The following is a 20,743-nucleotide window of genomic DNA, read 5'->3' as shown; positions in this document are numbered from 1 at the left end:
TTGTCCTTCTGGAAGGTTCTCCCATCTCTACAGAGGAACTCTGGAGCTCTGTCAGAGTGACCATCGGGTTCTTGGTCATCTCTCTGACCAAGGCCCTTCTCCCCCGATTACTGTTTGGCCGGGCAACCAGCTCTAGGAAGAGTCTTGGTGGTTCCAAACTTCTTCCATTTAAGAATTACGGTGGCTACTGTATTCTTGGGAATCTTTAATGCTGCAGAATTTCTTTAATACACTTCCCCAGATCTGTGCCTCAACACAATCCTGTCTCGGAGCTCTACGGACAATTCCTTCGATCTTATGGCTTGGTTTATGCTCTGACATGCACTGTCAACAGTGGGACCTTATATAGGCAGGTCTGTGTGCCTTTCCAAAAAAAAATTTAATAAAAAAATAAATAATATTTAACCTTTATTTAACTAGGCAAGTCAATTAAGGTCAAATTCTTATTTACAATGACGGCCTACACAGTCCAAACCCGGATGACACTGGGCCAATTGTGCGCCGCCCTATGGGACTCCCAATCACCGCCGGTTGTGATACAGCCTGGATTCAAACCAGGGTGTCTGTTGTGATGCCTCTAGCACTGAAATGCAGTGACTTAGACCGCTGTGCCACTCAGGAGCCCATGCCCAATCAATTGAATTGACCATAGGTGGACTCAAATCAAGATGTAGAAACAGCTCAAGGATGATCAATAGAAACAGTATGCACCTGAGCTCAATTTCGAGTCTCATAGCAAAATGTCTGAATACTTATGTAAATAATCAAATGTATTTATATAGCCCTTCTTACATCAGCTGATATCTCAAAGTGCTGTACAGAAACCCAGCCTAAAACCCCAAACAGCAAGCAATGCAGGTGTAGAAGCACGGCGGCTAGGAAAAAAACTCCCTAGAAAGGCCAAAACCTAGGAAGAAACCTAGAGAGGAACCAGACTATGAGGGGTGGCCAGTCCTCTTCTGGCTGTGCCAGGTGGAGATTATAACAGAACATGGCCAAGATGTTCAAATGTTCATAAATGACCAGCATGGTCAAATAATAATAATCACAGTAGTTGTCGATGGTGCAACAGGTCAGCACCTCAGGAGTAAATGTCAGTTGGCTTTTCATAGCAGATCATTGAGAGTATCTCTACCGCTCCTGCTGTCTCTAGAGAATTGAAAACAGCAGGTCTGGGACAGGTAGCACATCCGGTGAACAGGTCAGTGTTCCATAGCCGCAGGCAGAACAGTTGAAACTGGAGCAGCAGCACAGCCAGGTGGACTGGGGATAGCAAGGAGTCATCAGGCCAGGTAGTCATGAGGCATGGTCTAGGGCTCAGGTCCTCTGAGAGAGAAAGAAATAATTAGAGAGAGCATACTTAAATTCACACAGGACACTGGATAAGACAGGAGAAATACTCCAGATATAACAGACTGACCCTAGCCCTCCGACACATAAACTACTGCAGCATAAATACAGGAGGCTGAAACAGGAGGGGTCAGGAGACACCGTGGCCTCATCCAATGATACACCCGGACAGGGCGAAACAGGCAGGATATAAACCCACCCACTTTGCCAAAGCACAGCCCCCACACCACTAGAGGGTATCTGGTTTTTATTTTGAACAAATTAGCAAACATTTCTAAAAACCTGGGGTATTGTGTCAATTGATGAGGAATTTTTTTTATTTAATACATTTTATAATAAGGCAATAACGTAACAAAATGTGGAAAAAGGGAAGGGGTCTGAATATTTTCCGAATGCACTGTAAATACTTGTGCTCAGAGTCCCATCTCTTCTGCCACACATCTTATGTTTGGCCTCACCTCTACCCAGTGGAACATTAATATCAATTATATCTCGTTTTAAAGCTCTTTTGGCTAACTGGTCTACAATTTCATTCCCTTCCACACGCAAATGTGCTGAGTCCCAGCAGAATCTCACTACTACACCAATTCTCTCAATTCTCCATAATAACATGAATACCTCCAATAGTAGGTCACTCCTATTCGATTTACCAGATGATAAACTATTCAATACATACAGCAAATCTGAGCATACTATAATTCTAACAGGTTGCACTTCCTCCACCCACTGGAAGGCAACTATTATCGCCAACAGTTCAACTGAGTATACTGACAGTTCATCTGTTAGTCTTCTACATATCTGCACATCAAATTCAGAAACATAAACGCCTGCTCCTGCGCGCCCACATTCTGGGTCCTTGGATCCATCTGTGAAAAACTTCTGACAATGTAATTGTTAACCAGTTTCCCTCTATCACTGACTTGTGACCAATTGTCCCTTTTTCTCTAACAAGGTTAGATCAACACCAGGATCTGGGAGTAACCATGGAGGAACATCCCCTATCACCACAGAAGGGCCAACCTCCAACTCCCTCAAACCACTCTCATCAGCAAGCTTCCAACTGTCCAACCAAAACCACTGCCTGTCTACTAGTATATTCCCAACAGTCATCTAGAAGTGTAGCAGTGGGAGGCTCAACCTCACAGCTTTTCAACCTAACCCAATAAGCTAATGACAATGTTTTACTCTGTATATCCAAAGGCATCTCACCTGCCTCCACTAGTAAGGCACATACAGATGTTTATTTAAATGCACTAGAACATATCCTTAAAGCTATATACTGGATTCTGTCCAGCTTCTGAAGCCAAGTCTTCGCCGCTGTTATCTCACGAGCTCACAACGACACTAGTCACCACATCACTTCACTAATGTCACAAACATGGCTGACGGGGGAGGAACTTAGCTGAGCCAACCCATAAAGCGAAGCTTGTCCCAGACACAGAGTTTTACCAAACATTAGGAACACCTTCCTAATATTGAGTTGCACTCAATATTTGCACTCAGAACAGCCTCAATTAGGGCATGCTCTTCAAGGTGTCTAAAGCGTTCCACAGGGATGCTGGCCCATATTGACTTCAATGCTTTATGCTTCCCACAGTTGTGTCAAAAATCCTTCTTTAACCTGTCTCCTCCCCTTCATCTCCACTGATTGAAGTGGATTTAACATCAATAAGGAATCATAGCTTTCACCTAGATTCACCTGGTCAGTCTGTCATGGAAAGAGCAGGTGTTCTTAATGATTTTAATGCTCAGTGTATAATTTGTATTTATTAGGGATCCCCATTAGCTGCTGCCAAGGCAGCAGCTACTCTTCCTGGGGTCCAAACACACCAAAGCACCCACATTACATATAAAACATAAGATAAAACTGTGAACTGTTTGTAATGAATGAGCTAAAGATAAAACACTACATCACATAACATCCCTACACCACCACATATCATATCACCTGACCACACTACTGAACAGTAGTCTAGGTGCAACAATACCAGGGGCCTGTAGGACCTGCCTGGTTGATAGTGTTGTTAAGGCAGAGAAGCGCATTATTATGGATAGACTTCTCCCCATCTTAGCTACTGTTATATCAATATGTTTTGACCATGACAGTTTACCAACCAGGGTTATTCCAAGCAGTTTAGTCACCTCAACTTGCTCAATTTCCACATTATTCATTACGAGACGTAGCTGAGGTTTAGGGTTTAGTGAATGATGTGTCCCAAATACAATAGTTTTAGTTTTGGAAATATTTATTACTAACTTATTCCTTGCTACCCATTCCAAAACTAACTGCAGCTCTTTTTTAGTCATTTTTGTTAAGTGTTGCAGTCATCTCAGTTGCTGTAGTAGCTGGCGTGTATAGTGTTGAGTCATATTTGAATAGTCATAAAAAATTATATAATTACAGCAAGCTGTAAAAGATTTACCAGAAAACGTGAATGACGGCTTTACTAATAAACAACCTGAAATGGTTTCCTGTGTTGTTTCAACAGATGTTCATCCCCAAATAAGGTCACAATTGTGTTGCTGTTGCTGTGTTTTATAATGAGCTATTTCTGATATTATTAGCATGTTATGTGGTTGTATGTAGCCTTTTGTAATGTGCATAATGTACAGCAAAGTTAATGTTGCTCTTTTCACCTGATCTATTGTGGGTTACACAGTGGAACTACACAATTAACATTCCATAGAATATTTAGTTAAGATTAATGGCAAAATTAGATGGTTGTTAAAATATCACGGCGACGTCGCTCAATATCTCCATCTCTGCATTACATCCTGGTATTTTTCGTTTTGAATAAAGAAAACAAAATGCTTGTTTAAAAATATATTTTTTATGAAGGTTGCCCTTTTATTACAAGTGCAAAAAAAATGACATTTTCAAAACCTGTGCTGATAGCGTACATGAAGTCAGATGTGTTCTCGCTATATACATGTTTGAGACAGACACACACTGCCGGAGGCATTCATGCATAAACACAGGGACTATGGTGTGGCGGGTTGTGAATTGCACGTGGGTCAATGAAATGTATGGGGTACATTCTGAATGGTAACATTACATGTCCAGTTGATTCTACACTGAGGAAGAGCTGCAGCTCAACCTCCCCAAAATATGCCCATGCATATCACTGACCACGTTTACATGCACTCCAATATCCCATTGTTATTCGGGATACTCAAGTATTCTGTTTTTGAGTCATATAAACATCATATCCCGTTTACAATAACCCGAAAAACCTTCAATCCTGGTTATGAGAAACCCAGATAAGACGCCTGGGATATGCTGATTTTAGACAGGATACTGTGGCATGTAAACATCTTATCCAATTTACAGTTGTTTTTCACGGTCTGCGTAGGCTTAGTTTCGGAAATCATGGGTGTTGTGTGATGTTTTAATCTGATTGTCAAACAAATCACTTCAGAATGTAGGCTAGCTGTGCAGTTCTATCCACCATAATAATTTATTTCGCCGATGCTCTGTACTGGACCTTGTAGTCTACTGGCTTAGGCTACTTTTATCCCTAATTTAGATACATTTCTGCTTATAATTTCAGACATTTGGTAGGCCATTTATTTGTCAACTGTAGTTAGATACATGCAGGGTCTCTTCTGTCAGAACTTGTTGCTCCAGAAGACTAAATAAAGTAGTGCTCACCAGAATAATGTCTTACATCAATAGAATTAATGCATTAGTATTCTAGTTAACACTGATGAAGTTGTATTTCGTTTAGGGACCGAATAAATGCAATAACTCCAAAACAGTGGAAAGATTGTTCCTGTGCGAAATGTCATCAGTTTGACCGGTTTTTACGAAATGAGAAGCTGAGAAAACAATGAAACAGGTTTCTGATAATACTTCAGTTAAACTTGAGTGCATATTGTATGTGGTTTAAATACTGTCTGCAAGTCTGCATGTATGTATTACAATTATACACTTCAACAGTGTTTACCACTCCTGCTCTGAGGTGGGGAGAGAGGTGTAGAAGACAGAAAGTGAAAGAGGTAAGAACAGTGGCAGACAGCATATGATTCATGAATTACGGTGTTACCCTAATATTCTCTCAGTTCGTCACAATTGCGGTGTCTCCTAACCAGCCTTGGGCCCCCTGTTGGCCCGATGGCTATCTTAAGAGTGGGTGAGGTGGCAATGACAGGACTGGCTTCCTCTCTCACATCAAAACATACCTGCAGACGAGTGACAGATGGATAGAGAGAGAGCATGATTAAGCCTTGTTTTTTTTTATTCCAACACAGTCAGTCATCATAATCAGGAGGTGAAATGCAAAACTGACCTTGGATCATTAACTCTGGGACTACTACATCTCCATCTGTATTTCAATGTAAAGCATCTCTTTAATAATACTTCCTGTTGACCCGAACAAGTGACATCTCACCTATGATCATGCTGTGCCCTCAGTGTCAGCAAGTTCAGATGCGGGAGGGGTTCACCAAAACAGCTGATATAACCTAGAGGATTTAGGGAGAAGGGGGAGAGGGATGAAGTGAAGAAGAGAGACTTGTGTGTGTGTGATCTCACCTGGTGTCCACATTATGTGGCTACAGAGTACTTTATGCTGAAAAACAGACACATGAGGACAAACAATAGAAGATAATGTCAATAGAAGATACTGTATGTGACGCAGACACCTATCGGAGTGTACGTGAAACATTTAAATATAGAGGGCTATGTGTCTCACCACCAGGGAAATCATGACTTGGCAGCAACAGAGCAACAGATAGTCCAGTGAAAATGGCTGTGGTGTATGTGGTGTAAATCTGAAAATTAGCAGCTGATATCTTAAGGGTTTTTTAATTAATGCATGTGAGACAGGTTCCATGTACAACAAGACAGACAGAGATGGAGAAAAGAACACAGAACAGTTTAATTAATTATGGGCACTTTTGCCAGCAATAAAGCTTCCATGGCCTGTTCCTCGGACAATATCTACATTTTTGACCCCTTGATCAGCTCGCTCCCTGAAAGTAAAGAAAACAGCTTATTTTTTATAGATATGAAAACAATAACTGAGATATGACCATTCAATTTAAAGCAGCAGATGTCCTTTTTGGGATACGCCAATACAGCGCAGTGCTGCTTACCTGAGATGCCATCTTCGTAGGTGTCCGCTTTGACTTCCTTTGTGTCGAAAAAAAGTTGCTTTCAAAACAATTATTTTTGATTGAAAATAAAAAAGGTTTTGCTCTCAACAAAAAGACATAAAATGTACCTCCATAGCATATAACAATTTGCCTGTGAATAACCACACTTTCATACAAACGTGCTACTGTATGCAGAATTATTGATACACAACCGAAGATGCTGCCATATCCTGCCAGCACGCCCACAAGCGAGCCACTCAGGAGCAGAATGATGACGCATTGAAGTGGGAAAGGAATGAGATGGGAACAACAATTTGTTGCAAGTTGGGGAGGGGGGCTCTTAGCTGAACAATAGACTATAAAACCTTTACTAAAGAATAGTCTAATAGCCGAGCTAGGTGTGAAAAAAACAACCTATCACAGACCAGATTTGACTTAACGACTAAGGGGTAGCTTGCTACACAATGTAATAAAGTAATGACTTTTCAAATAAGTTACCTTGCACGTTATGTTGGCTGACAATTTGTTAGCTACGCTGTCCTTATGAACCACATAGCATATCATTACAGCAGTATGTACTGGTTTGTCAGTGTCACGAACAGGCTCGAAGCCCGTAACAAAAAGGGAGACAACATGTAGATAAAGAATAACAAAACATATTTATTAACTGAAGTAAAGTAAAGACAATTAACAATGGTGTGTGTTTAGTCAGTAGTGTAAGTGAGTGGTCGCGTGTATACATGTGATAATGAGGGGTGTTGAAAGGTGCAAACAAACCAAATAACTACAACCAAAATCTGTCTGTGTCTGCATGGAGAGTCTCCTCAATGAATGGGGAAGAGGGGCATTTAACCTGGGACACACCTGAGCCCAGGTGTGTCCCATTTCACTGACGACCCTCCCGGCTCTGCCCACCGACATCCTATTAAGGTAAACAAGAGCAAAGAGAACAAATTCGGCAGACAGAGTGGGAGGGTCGTCACAGTCAGCTAGCTACCTAACATTAGTAGTTATACATCAAACTTGCTAGTATATTAACTATAGGCTAACTAACTACCCAACGTTTATTGACTTGATTATAATCGTCATTCTTAGCTTAGCTAAATGGTATAGTCGTTGTGCTTTCTCAATGGACATTTGAGTGCTTTCATAAATTCGTTCTGGTTATCTATAGGCTGGACAATAGAACGAATCAAAAATCACCCAAGGCTGAAAAACAGCTGAAGAACGTTGGCTAGAACTGGAACACTAGCGCGAGCCCATAGCAAATGAATGGAATCGAACATTCGCAGAGCCTGTTTTGACTGGAGTGAGGCTTAGAATTCCATAAAAAAATGTATCACTTTTTATTTTACCAACTCAATCTGTTCGTGGGACGAAACTGGAAGAAAATTGGGTTTTTTTAATAGAAAGTAAACATCCGCACCTCGATGGTGTCAACTGTGCATATGTCTCCGTAATGAAAAAGTAGGGAACAAATAAAAACTTCTGACTTTCTGGTCTAGAGATCGATGACAAACGAGCTCGCTGCCCAGACTTATATAATTACAAAGGGGAGATTCTCCTGATTAAAATGGTGCCCGACTTGAAAAAAACTAAATACACACAGTGAGCTATTTGGCGAAATAGACCGGCATGCCTTTCCATAGGAAAACAATGGGGGGAGCTCAGAGTTCCAAGGGCAAAAAGTATTTGGGGGCTAGCATTTGATGACAACTGAGCTAGCTGCCCAGGCTTACATAATTAGAAAGAGATTCTCATGATTAAAATGGCGTCCGACTTGAAAAAAATCGAAATATACACATTGCGAGATATTTTGTGAAATAGAAAGACATGCCCATATTTCCCCCATAGGAAACAATGGGAAGACTGCAGAGTTCCAATATTATTTTTGCTGTTTACATTTTAACTACAAAACAATGTGAGCAGGTCTCATTGTCAACAATAGCGAAGCAGGCATTGTGACGTTGAACAATAAACTGGGAATAGGACGTTCGGAAGGCGAGTTGGTGCCACAGTGCTCAATAGAACTAATAGGAGTTGACAGGGTGAAAAATGCAATAAGGCCTGTTTTTTTTCGCGATTACTTCAAAACGACGGCAAGCAGCTGGGAAATATGGTCATATTCTGAAACTGGGCTCCACGGCGGATGTAATTAACTAGTTTATTTATCAGAAAAGAACGTTGTTAAAAATTTCATGTGTCCAGCCTACTATCTACACGGATTTCAGAGCACTCTCGTCAGTGTACCAGAGTGCAGAATAATTCATTTACAAGCGCTCAACACCCGTTGAATATGGCCGGTGTCAGTAAATGTTGGAAAAAACGCATAATTAAATTGTTTCCAGCAGCACATTTACAGTCACCAACGCTCTAGTTAACACAAAAACTGCCTTACCAGCTCTGCTAGGGCGAGTAAAATGGTCAGAGTGGTCTCATTTGTGTCAATCCTTCTCCTCGGCCCGAACGTCCAGTGTGCGCTCTGAGAGCGAAATGCTCTGAATTTATGAGCGTCACGTTGTACAGCGCTATATTTTCTGTTCTATCCTAACGGAAACCCAGAGGGTTTTTCATTTTTCATGGAGTAGAAACACCATAATATTAATCTAATTAATTAAGCAAGTACCAGTCAAAAGTTTGGACACACCTACTCATTCCAGGGTTGTGCTTTATTTTTACATTGTAGAATAATAGTGAAGACATCACAACTATGAAATAACACCGGCCTCCCGCGTGCCCTGCATTCTGTATTACAGACATGGCCTGCTCTCCCTTATGTAAGGAATTAGGCACTTCCCATGTTTATGACAGTATGTATTGTAGACTGCACAGTAGCCTAATAAACAAATAAACACATTTTGTTAATAAAATAAAGATTTAAAAAAAATACTCTTTCAAAATGCAGATGTTGATTTAGTTATGGATCCATAACAAATTACTATGGGAATAAATATCACTGATTTACAGAAATATTGGAACAAAGTTGTCTACTGAAGGCAAACAATTTAGAATCCTCCAAACCTGTAGCCTACTCCCGACAATCACGTTGTACAGCGCCATATTTTCCATTCCATCCTAACAGAAAACCTTAGGGTTTCGCTTTTCTTCTCTCTCTGAATGGAAACACCATAACATTAATCAAATTAATTAAGCCAAATTTCTTAAAATCAATCCCATATACTATGTTATTACAAGAATGGTTTTAAATTCTCTGGTAATGCCAATACGGAATACTATAAAATGCTTCTCAAAGATGCCCTCTGGTGGTCAAACTAGCAATAACTTGCAGTAACAGAAAGAATGGCTGAGAATTGAATGACGTGCCACAGAATGCCGCAGCAGCACGCAAGGTGTACCGCAGTATTACGCAACTTTAAAAGGAGGAACCACATATCAGGATGTTTCATCATAGACATAGATATATTCTATTATGGTTTTCTTTGTTTCCTATTGGTTTTCGTTGCTGTAGATGTTACTTTACGTATTGGAAAAGTGTTTATGTAGAACTCATGAGCTAGGGGCATGATTTTCCATGTTTGAAGCGGGCCTGTATAGGTCTATTTATTTGGGAACTTGAAAATAAGGGAGAGCCGCACACTCTAGGAGCTCAGATGCAAAAATGTAATATCCAACGTTTGGGTATTTAAATTCTGGCCAGATAACCAAAAAAGAACATGACTTTCTGGCTATTCAACACCCTAAAATTGCCGCTTTCTATACTTTGCCGAAATTACATAAGAATGTTACAAAACCTCCAGGGCGCCCTATTGTAGCGGGCATTGATGCAGTAACGGCCCCTCTATCTACTTTTGTTGACTTTTTTATTAGACCATTCGCAGAACAGCTCCCCTCCTTTGTAAAGGACACCAGCAGTATGATCTCTATCATTGAATCTCTTGATCCTCTCCCTGAGAATACCTTGTTAGTTACTTTTGATGTTGAGTCGTTATACACAAATATTTGTGACCCTAATGAACTACCTTCCAGTGCCTGCATTATAACATTGGCTGAAATAGTACTCACACACAACTATTTCGTGTTTCTAAATGATTTCTTTATTCAGACGAAGGGTACTGCTATGGGATCACCCATGGCTCCTAACTATGCTAATTTGTATGTGGGTTACATGGAGAAACAGTCCATTTTCAACCCTCTCAAAAATGTTTTCTTGCCTAACATCATTATTTGGAAATGGTATATTGATGATATTTTTGTTCTATGGAGGGGTGATGCAGAACAGCTCCAGGAATTCCATGCTTTTCTTAACTCCTGTTCTGAACATTTGAGATTTACTATGCAATCTGATACACGACAAATCAGTTTTCTTGATCTTCTGATCTTGTGTGAAAATAATGTTCTATATACTGATCTTAACAGGAAACCTACTGATCGTAACAGTTTGTTGAGGGCTGATAGTTGTCACCCACTTCCCTTGAAAAATAGTTTGCCCTACAGCCAATTCTGGCGAATCAAAAGAATTTGTAAAAAACAATCAGATTTCGACAGAAATATGGCTGAGACGCACAGAAAGTTCAAGGAGAGGGGGTACAAAAATGATCAGATTAATATTGCCATTGAGAAAATTCAAAACAAAACGAGACATGACCTTTTTCAAGGTCAGTCTCGCAAAAAGACGCATTCTTGCATTCTAACTACCCGCTATTCAAAGCGCTCTGAACAAATTAAGGGAATCGTTCTCAAACATTGGCACATTCTAAAATCCAATGATAGTCTCGGTAATGTGTTTTCGGACCTTCCCTTGGTCGTATTCTCGCGGGGCAGAAATCTCAGAGACCTATTGGTACACTGATTTACCACCCCAAGATATTCCTGAACAACGTCTATTTGCGCCCCTACTGGATAGAAATTACAAGTGTAATGGCTGTGCTCAATGTAATGGCACTTATAAATGTAGATCCTTCAAACACCCACAAACAGGGAAATCGATCCCAATCAAAGGTGTTATCACGTGCTCCACTAAGGCAGTTATTTATCTTATAACTTGTCCTTGTGGTAAAAATTATGTGGGTAAAACAAAGTGTGAATTAAAAGTACGTATCTCAGAGCATCGTAGCACCATTAGGTGCAAAAACTTGACTTACCCAGTTGCGGCCCACTTTATGGAAGCAAACCACTCGATTTCGTCTCTGCGTTATATTGGCATCGAACATGTCACCCTCCCAAGGAGAGAGGGTGACCTTGATAATTTATTGTTAAAACGAAAGGCTGCCTGGATCTTTAATTTAAAGACCCTTGCTCCCTTCGGTCTCAACGTAGACTTTGATCTGAAGCCAATCTTGTGATTATTGTGACTTTGCCATTGTAATTGTTTGTAAGCTTGTGTAGTCTAAAATGTATCTATGATCGTATGCCATCCATTTGTTCTTTTGTATGTTCTTTGTATGCCATTTTTATATTTCAGAATTAACCAATGATATTAGGCCACATTTGGCCATGATTACAGACACCTGTGCGTCTTCTGACACTATATAAACGAGTCATCTCGCAGTGTTTGTGATGATTCCCTGATGAAGACAGCTTGGCTGTCGAAACGTTGGATATTACATTTTTGCATCTGAGCTCCTAGTGAGCGGCTCTCCCTTATTTTCACGTTTTCTACTCCGATAGCCAGCACCTCGCCTTAAAATAGGTGTGCGTTTCTTTTTCTTCTAGATTGTTCTATTTATTTGGGAAGACAGCTGTGCATGGCTGCATCTCACCGTAGTAGGCTGTGTTTTGGTTATTTGGATCTCCATTCACCTTTAGTTTACTGTGTTTACTGTTAACTAACTTTATCAAACTGATATTTTGTTTAATAGACCTACTACTTTGTACCATTGTTTTGTTCTGTTCGCATTCGCAGTTGTCTGTATTCTAAGCCAAACTGCTATTCAGTTTTTTTGTTGCAGGCATGAATAACTAGGCTATTACTTTCAGCATTTAGTTTGCATTATTTTGGTAAGACAGCTGTGTGTATGGCTGCATTCACATAAACTATTTGTAATAGGTTAATTGACCTTTCTATCTTGAGGCATATATTCATTACCAAAACGGCCTTGCTGTAGCACGCTGTTCATTGTGCTGATACAGCGCAGCAGAGCTCAAATCAAACTTTATTTGCCACATGCGCCAAATACAACAAGTGTAGCCTTTACCGTGAAATTCTTACTTACAATCCCTTAACCAACAGTGCAGATAGATTACCAAGTAGGCTAAAATAAAAATAAATAATAAAAAGTAACAATAACGAGGCTATATTCAAGGAGCACCGGTACCGAGTCAGTGTGCAGGGGTACAGGCTAGTTGAGGTAATATAGATGACATGTAGGTGGGGGCGAAGTGACTATGCATAGGTAACAAACAAACAAAGAGTAGCAGCAGTGTACAAGAGAGGGGGGGGGGGGGTCAATGTAAATTGTCCGGTGGCTATTTTTATGAATTGTTCAGCAGTCTAATGGCTTGGGGGTAGAAACAAATTACTATATGCAAAGATATTGAGAAGAAATAAAGGCTATTGGAGCAAATTGCTGCATTTCTGATTCATTCTTGTTACATATACTTTGGTACAGTCATTAAAGTGAAAAGGTGTTATTCTTATTCCATAATGAAATACTTATGTGAAAAATCATTCAAACTTCAAAGAAATAAGTGAATCATTTATGTAATGCTCTTTAGGTCAGTGCGTTATGGGTGACAATGTATGCTTTCTGAGTGAGATTTGTTGCCAATGTTATGGTCTAACGAGCTTATGTTGAGACAAGTATGAAGCATTTTGGTGGTTTGATGCATGTTGATAATGCAGACTGTGTGAAGAGTTTTGAAAAAGTGGCTTTCAGTATTGACCGATGCTTGTTAGCAATTGAAAAAAATGTAACAGGTGTACCTTCTTAAAAGTTAATTTGTGGAATTTCTTTCCTTCTTAATGCGTTTGAGCCAATCAGTTGTGTTGTGACAAGGTAGGGGTGGTATACAGAAGATAGCCCTATTTGGTAAAAGACCAAGTCCATATTATGGCAGTAACAGCTCAAATAAGCAAAGACAAACGACAGTCCATAATTACTTTAAGACATGAAGGTCAGTCAATATGGAACATTTCAAGAACTTTTAAAGTTTCTGTAAGTGCAGTCACAAAAACCATCAAGCCCTATGATGAAACTGGCTCTCAGGAGGACCGCCACAGGAATAGAAGACCCAGAGTTACCTCTGCTGCAGAGGATAAGTTCATTAGATTTTCCAGCCTCAGCAATTGCAGCCCAAATAAATGCTTCAAAGTTCAAGTAACAGACACATCAACATCAACTGTTCAGAAGAGACTGTGAATCAGGCCTTCATGGTCGAATTCCTGCAAAGAAACTACTAAAGGACACCAATAAGAAGAAGAGTCTTGCTTGGGCCAAGAAACACGAGCAATGGACATTAGACCGTTGGAAATTTGTCCTTTGGTCTGGAGTCCAAATTTGAGATTTTTGGTTCCAACCGCTGTGTCTTTGTGAGACACGGTATGGGTGAACGGATGATCTCTGCATGTGCATTTCCCACCGTAAAACAAGGAGGTGTTATGGTGTGGGGGTGCTTTGCTGGTGACACTGTCTGTGATTTATTTAGAATTCAAGGTATACTTAACCAGCATGGCTACCAAAGCATTCTGTAGCGATACATCATCCTATCTGGATTGTGCTTAGTCCCACTATCATTTGTTTTTCAACAGGACAATGACCCAACACACCTCCAGGCTGTGTAAGGGCTATTTTACCAAGAAGAAGAGTGATGGAGTGCTGCATCAGATGACCTGGCCTTCACAACCAAATTGAGATGGTTTGGGATTAGTCGGACTGCAAAGTGAAGGAAAAGCAGCCAACAAGTGCTCAGCATATGTGAGAACTCGTTCAAGACTGTTGGAAAAGCATTCTACGTGAAGCTGTTTGAGAGAATGCCAAGAGTGCGCAAAGCTGTCATCAAGGCAAAGGGTGGCTATTTGAATCTCAATATAAAATATATTTGGATTTGTTTAACACTTTTCTGGTTACTACATGATTCCATATGTGTTATTTCATAGTTTTTAGGTCTTCACTATTATTCTACAATGTAGAAAATAGTAAAAATAAAGAAAAACCCTTGAATGAGTAGGTGTTCTAAAACTTTTGATCGGTAGTGTATATATATATATATAAATAAATTACAATTTTGGGGGCTTGCCTGTTTTGCATGTTATTTTGACATTAATACGTGTCACATATAAGTTTGCAAACAATGTTAAAATATATATATATTGAGTTAATAAAGCAGCATACAAACATGGTCTCTTTCTCAGTGCTTTCTGTGGTGGTGTACAATGATGTAATATGCAAGGGAGATATGTATACTGTAGCTAAGAAAGTAATACTAAGTGTATGTTGTGTAGTAAGCTGTTAGTAGCCCATGTGCCTCACCCTAATAATTTGGTCTATTTTCACCAACGCAGTATTGTAAGCGCATTGTTCGTGGCCAGTGTCTGCTTGTTTGCCAACTTTTTTTGTACAGCTTTGGCAGTGCTATTAATAGTAGTGGTGGCGCTTGGCTTGCACGTGCAAATTCAGCACACACAACATTCTATAATAGAATTGTGTTATTTGACGCGTCAAATTAAAAGCTTATTTAATGTGTCAAAGTGTTACATGACATCTTTTTTGACACGCAAAGAATCAAACAGCGTTCAATGTGCCTCACCCTAATATTTTTGTCTATTTTCACCTCTTAATTTCACCGACTGTTCTAACATGGTGGTGCACATGTAGCGTATAACTTGTTTTACAGAAATGTAATCATTGAATATTGTAATAGCTTTCATTGTCTGTTTATCTGCTCCCTTTATTTATCCTATGGTTCTGACTTGTTTTACAGGGAGTACACTGTAAGAACAACCCATGTTCTGAATTATGTTGCTGTACATTTCAAACGTGCTGAACAAATAGTTATATTTACTACGTCCGTCGTCACTCGCTCGCTCATTAATGTCTTAATCGAAATCACAGATTTCCTATGTTTCCTATGTTTTTTTAAAAGGCAGTAAATGAAGCTGAATTAACTGTTTCGCTGCCAGACAAGGCTCCGCTGAAAGCCAGGTGTAGCACTAGTAAGGTGTTGGGAATGCTGCTGGGACTGTAATAGGCCCTAATAGTTTGTGGGCACCGTTTGTTACCGTTAGAGTACAATTAATGTATTGGTTAGTGTTGTGGCTTTGCTGTCATGCATCCCACTTTTTTTGTTTGTTTGCCCCACCAAGATTTACATACTAAAATCGGCACTGCTCCTTTGACACTTTAAGGACCACAGTCACCCGAGTTTACTCTTCATACCGTCAGACAGATTGAGACGTACAGCTGCATCAAAGCCAAGACCGAAAAACTAAAAAACAGCTTCTATTACCAGGCCAGACTGATAAACCGCCATCAATAGCCGTCTACCTGGTGATGCACACTCAACAACGCTGCCTTCCCATGTTATAGAGACATTGAACAACCGGTCACTTCCTGTTTCACGCTGTGTATTTAAATACTGTATCATCAACATAGTGTATTCTAATATTTCTACTACTGTATATTGTATTTTAGTTACATTGTTTATACACACCGCATATTCATTTATATACTTAATTATTGACGCTCACTATAATATATCTACTGCTGTACATATCATTCTTAGTTTATCTTGTGTAAATTCCCCCAGTGTACATATGTATAGATTGCATTTTGATATTGCTACAGTGATATTTCTGTTAATTTGATTCGTCCCAGCGTTCTTTATTTCTGTGGCTGCAGTCCAAACACATAAAAGACACACCCTATCCCCGCAGCCCTCAAATTAAGTGGACACTTCTGATGACGTATCATGACATCTGACGAGTATACACTTGCAGGGCATTGGGCGAAGGAATGATTTTTAAATAGCCCACGCATGGCCGGAAATTCGTCACTTGTTTGTACCGCCCGATGATTGTGTTCTCAGCCACAGTCAATTATGAGTGCATGTCTAAGTATATTAAATATATAATTATTAATATACGCCTACTGTATGATAGCTAGCAAATTAATTAGCTAACTAACGTTAGCCCGCCTAGCTGGAACTTCTGAAGAAGGATGTTTTATTTCTACAATTTCCAAAAGGTAACCAAACAAAAACATATTTACTTTTTACGTAGTAGCAGAATTTCTAACTTATTTGCATTCGTTTGTACTTACATTTACGTATGTTGATTTTTACGTTTTCGCTGACATTTCTTAGCGGATGTACAATCGTCGCAAATTGAATTATGGGGAGTTTCAGGTCAGGAGTGACTATGTTTGCAGTCCAAACACTTAAAAGTCACACACACACTCTATCCCCTCAGCCCTAAAATGAAGTGGACTCTTCTGATGACGTATCATGATGTCTGATGAGTATACACTTGCAGGGCAAGGGAGGAAGGAATGATTTAAAAATGGACCAAGCTTGCCCGGAAATCCGTCACTCGTTCATCCCGCCATGATTGTGTTTTCAGCCAACGGTAGCACTACAGTCAATTATGATTGCCTATTTTAATTTTTTTATATATTTTTTACATATGCCTACTGTATGATAGCTAGCAAATGAATTAGCTAACTAACATTAGTCTGCATAGCTGTAACTTCTGAAGGAAAATGTTTTTTCTACATTTTCCAAAAGCTAACCAAACAAAAACATGATTACTTTTACAAGACATGTTTGTGCCGCAATTTGCATTAGTAACAACATTTCTAATTGATTTACATTCGTGCATGAGAAAATAAATCAATACAAAGTAACAAGGGACGGAGTGTTACAATGTATCAACATATTTGTAAGCAGCGCTGTAGCCAGATCACTATGCTGGTTTGTTTTAAACAGTAAACAAGCTCAATGCCTTGACACCCTCGCAACAAATTACCTTTTGAAATCCCTCATGAGTCGCCTTCTCGCAGGAGTAGACATCACTGAAGATTATGCACACATCTTTTCGGGTCTATAATTGTTGCAGTAGTTATGTTTTGACACGAAATTCACCCTTTCGTCCTGACAACAAAACACATGTTTTTTGTATGCCCCAAAATATAATTAGCGGCGATATCGCATTCTCAAAATAGATAGGAGTTCTGTATATAGTTGTCGTCCTCAGGCACACACACAACCAAACAAAAAATACATTCTTGTAATGTATTTTCAAAATAAAGCATTGACAAAATCTACAATAATGTCCATCAGCGTGGCTAATATCACGTCTAGAGATACTACAAATGCACACCCCTATTTCTAGGTGTAAAATGGAACAGACTCAGATGGAGGCTTGGCCTTGGAACTTGAGTGGTTGTACAAAAAGGTTGACCGCAGAGGCGACAAGGTGACGCACACATAGCCATGTGAGTTCGAGATTGCCCTCAAGGGATGGCATGTACTTTTAGGACTACAATTAGTATGCATGGGAAGAACAACTTCAAATATATTTGACAAATGTATTCTGTGGTCTTTGACCTACCTTAAAATTAGTCAAGTCACACCTTGTCCATCCAGGACTTCTACATCAGGTGGTGTCAGAGGAAGGTCCCAAAAAATGTCCAAAGAATCCAGCTACCCAAGCCATATACTGATGTCTGACACACGGTGCCTTCTCAAATCAACAGGCGCCGAGACCGCTAGTACCCCCAAGCCATAAGACTGCTAAATAGCCAGACCACTAAATAGTCAATTAATGGGTACCCAAAATATCTGCACTGACTCTACACACACCTTTACACTCATTTGCTGCTGCTACTCTTTCTTTATTTTACTCTTATCTACCTGGATGCCTAGTCACTTTACCCTTCCTTCATGTACATATCTACCTCAAGTACATATGCACATTGTATCTGGTACTCCCTGTATATAGCTCCATTCTTGTGTATGTTATTTTATTCGTCATGTGTTAGTTACTATTTTATTTTTAAAACTCTGGATCATTGGGAAAGGTTTGTAAGCAATCATTTCACTGTAAAGTGTACACCAGCTTTATTCGTCGCATGTGATAAAATTTGATTTGATTACAGTAGTATCTCATGAAAGCACATGATTGTACATCTTCAGACATGATTCAGTTTGTATTATTAAGTCCAACACAACCCTATAATTCCCATTTAGTTGCACAAGCAAGATAAGACAAGGTCATTCAAAAAAATAATTCAAACATTTTAGCAATGTCATAGAAGCAAAAGGGAAGACATGGTCAAGCATGCAATTTGATAAAACATTTATTTCAGAAGACCCAAAAAATGAATCTAAAAAGGACTGTCATAAGTCAGTTTACAGATTGTCTACATTATAAATACTGTTTGCAGTGCTCCAAGTACAGACAAGGAACAACATGGTAAAACAAACTCAGTACAAACGCTTTTTTTGTGCCATAATAGATTTAACATAAGTGTTGGCACAGAACCTACATGTCAAACACAAGTCATTTACCCTTTTGGTGTAACACAAACACACAAACACAAAAAAATTAAAAAAAAAAATATAAAAAAATAAATCAGGCATTGCAGTCTTATCATAACTCATAATTCTAATAACCTGCATTTTATGCAAAACCATCACCAGACAAACTAGGATCAGCTTACCACAATCACATGTCTTGCGCTACAACACAGACAGTAATAAAGAATTTCAAATATCAAATACGAAAACGACAATGCTACAGCTGAAGACAGAAGTTTACATACACTTAAGTTGGAGTCATTAAAACTTGTTTTTCAACCACTCCACAAACTTCTTGTTAACAAACTATAGTTTTGGCAAGTCAGTTAGGACATCTACTTCGTGCATGACACAAGTAACTTTTCCAACAATTGTTTACAGACAAGATTATTTCACTTATAATTCACTGTATCACAATTCCAGTGGGTCAGAAATTTACATACACTAAGTTGACTCTGCCTTTAAACAGCTTGGAAAATTACAGAAAATGATGACATGGCTTTAGAAGCTTCTGATCATTTCAATCAATTGGAGGTGTACCTGTGGATGTATTTCAAGGCCTACCTTCAAACTCCGTGCCTCTTTGCTTGACATCATGGGAAAATCCAAAAGAAATCAGCCAAGAACTCATCCTTGGGAGCAATTTCCAAACGCCTGAAGGTTCCACGTTCATTTGTACAAACAATAGTACGCAGGTTTAAACACCATGGGACCACGCAGCCGTCATACCGCTCAGGAAGGAGACGCGTTCTGTCTCCTAGAGATGAACATACTTTTGTACCTGTTTCCTCCAGCATCTTCACATCTTCACACTTTTTGCATCAAAGTATCTACAGTCGTGGCCAAAAGTTTTGAGAATGACACAAATATTAATTTTCACAAAGTCTGCTTTGTGGTAAAGGTAAAGTCATTTTCTCTGATGAATCCCCTTTCCGATTGTTTGGGGCATTCGGAAAAAAGCTTGTCCGGAGAAGACAAGGTGAGCGCTACCATCAGTCCTGTGTCATGCCAACAGTAAAGCATCCTGAGACCATTCATGTGTGGGATTGCTTCTCAGCCAAGGGAGTGGGCTCACTTACAATTTTGCCTAAGAACACAGCCATAAATAAAGAATGGTACCAACACATCCTCCGAGAGCAACTTCTCCCAACCATCCAGGAACAGTTTGGTGACGAAACAATGCCTTTTCCAGCATAATGGAGCACTTTGCCATAAGGCAAAAGTGATAACTAAGTGGCTCGGGGAACAAAAACATCGATATTTTGGGTCCATGGCCAGGAAACTCCCCAGGCCTTAATCCCATTGAGAACTTGTGGTCAATCCTCAAGAGGCGGGTGGACAAACAAAAACCCACAAATTCTGACAAACTCCAAGCATTGATTGTGCAAGAATGGGCTGCCATCAGTCAGGATGTGGCCCAGAAGTTAATTGACAGCATGCCAGGGGGGATTGCAGGTGTCTTGATAAAGAAGGGCCAACACGGCAAATATTGACTCTTTGCATCAACTTCATGTTAATTGTCAATAAAAGCCTTTGACACTTATGAAATGCTTGTAATTATACTTCAGTATTCCATAGTAACATCTGACAAAAATGTCTAAAGACACTGAAGCAGCAAACTTTGTGGAAATTAATATTTGTGTCATTCTCAAAACATTTGGCCACGACTGTATATCCACAGTAAAACAAGTCCTATATCGACATAACCTGAAAGGCCACTCAGCAAGGAAGAAGTCACTGCTCCAAAACCGCCATTAAAAAATAGAACTGTTTGGCCGTAATGACCATCATTATGTTCGGAGGAAAAAGGGGGAGGCTTGCA

At 39.6% G+C, this 20,743-nt stretch overlaps 1 long non-coding RNA gene across 1 annotated transcript; it reads right to left on the bottom strand.

The window, feature by feature from the left end:
- Window positions 1-1,408: 1,408 nt before the first annotated feature.
- On the bottom strand, window positions 1,409-8,839 carry LOC123728146 (uncharacterized). Its single transcript, XR_006759968.1, has 3 exons — window positions 6,448-8,839; window positions 5,742-5,814; window positions 1,409-5,532 (listed from the first exon to the last, which is right to left on the bottom strand). It is a non-coding gene; the product is annotated as an uncharacterized lncRNA (long non-coding RNA).
- Between the last annotated feature and the right edge of the window lie 11,904 nt (window positions 8,840-20,743).

The sequence above is a fragment of the Salmo salar genome, chromosome ssa17, assembly GCF_905237065.1.
Source record: "Salmo salar chromosome ssa17, Ssal_v3.1, whole genome shotgun sequence".
In the NCBI taxonomy this organism is placed as follows: domain Eukaryota; kingdom Metazoa; phylum Chordata; class Actinopteri; order Salmoniformes; family Salmonidae; genus Salmo; species Salmo salar.
Note: the sequence above shows the minus strand (reverse complement) of the source record. Positions and strands in the feature narration are given on the sequence as shown.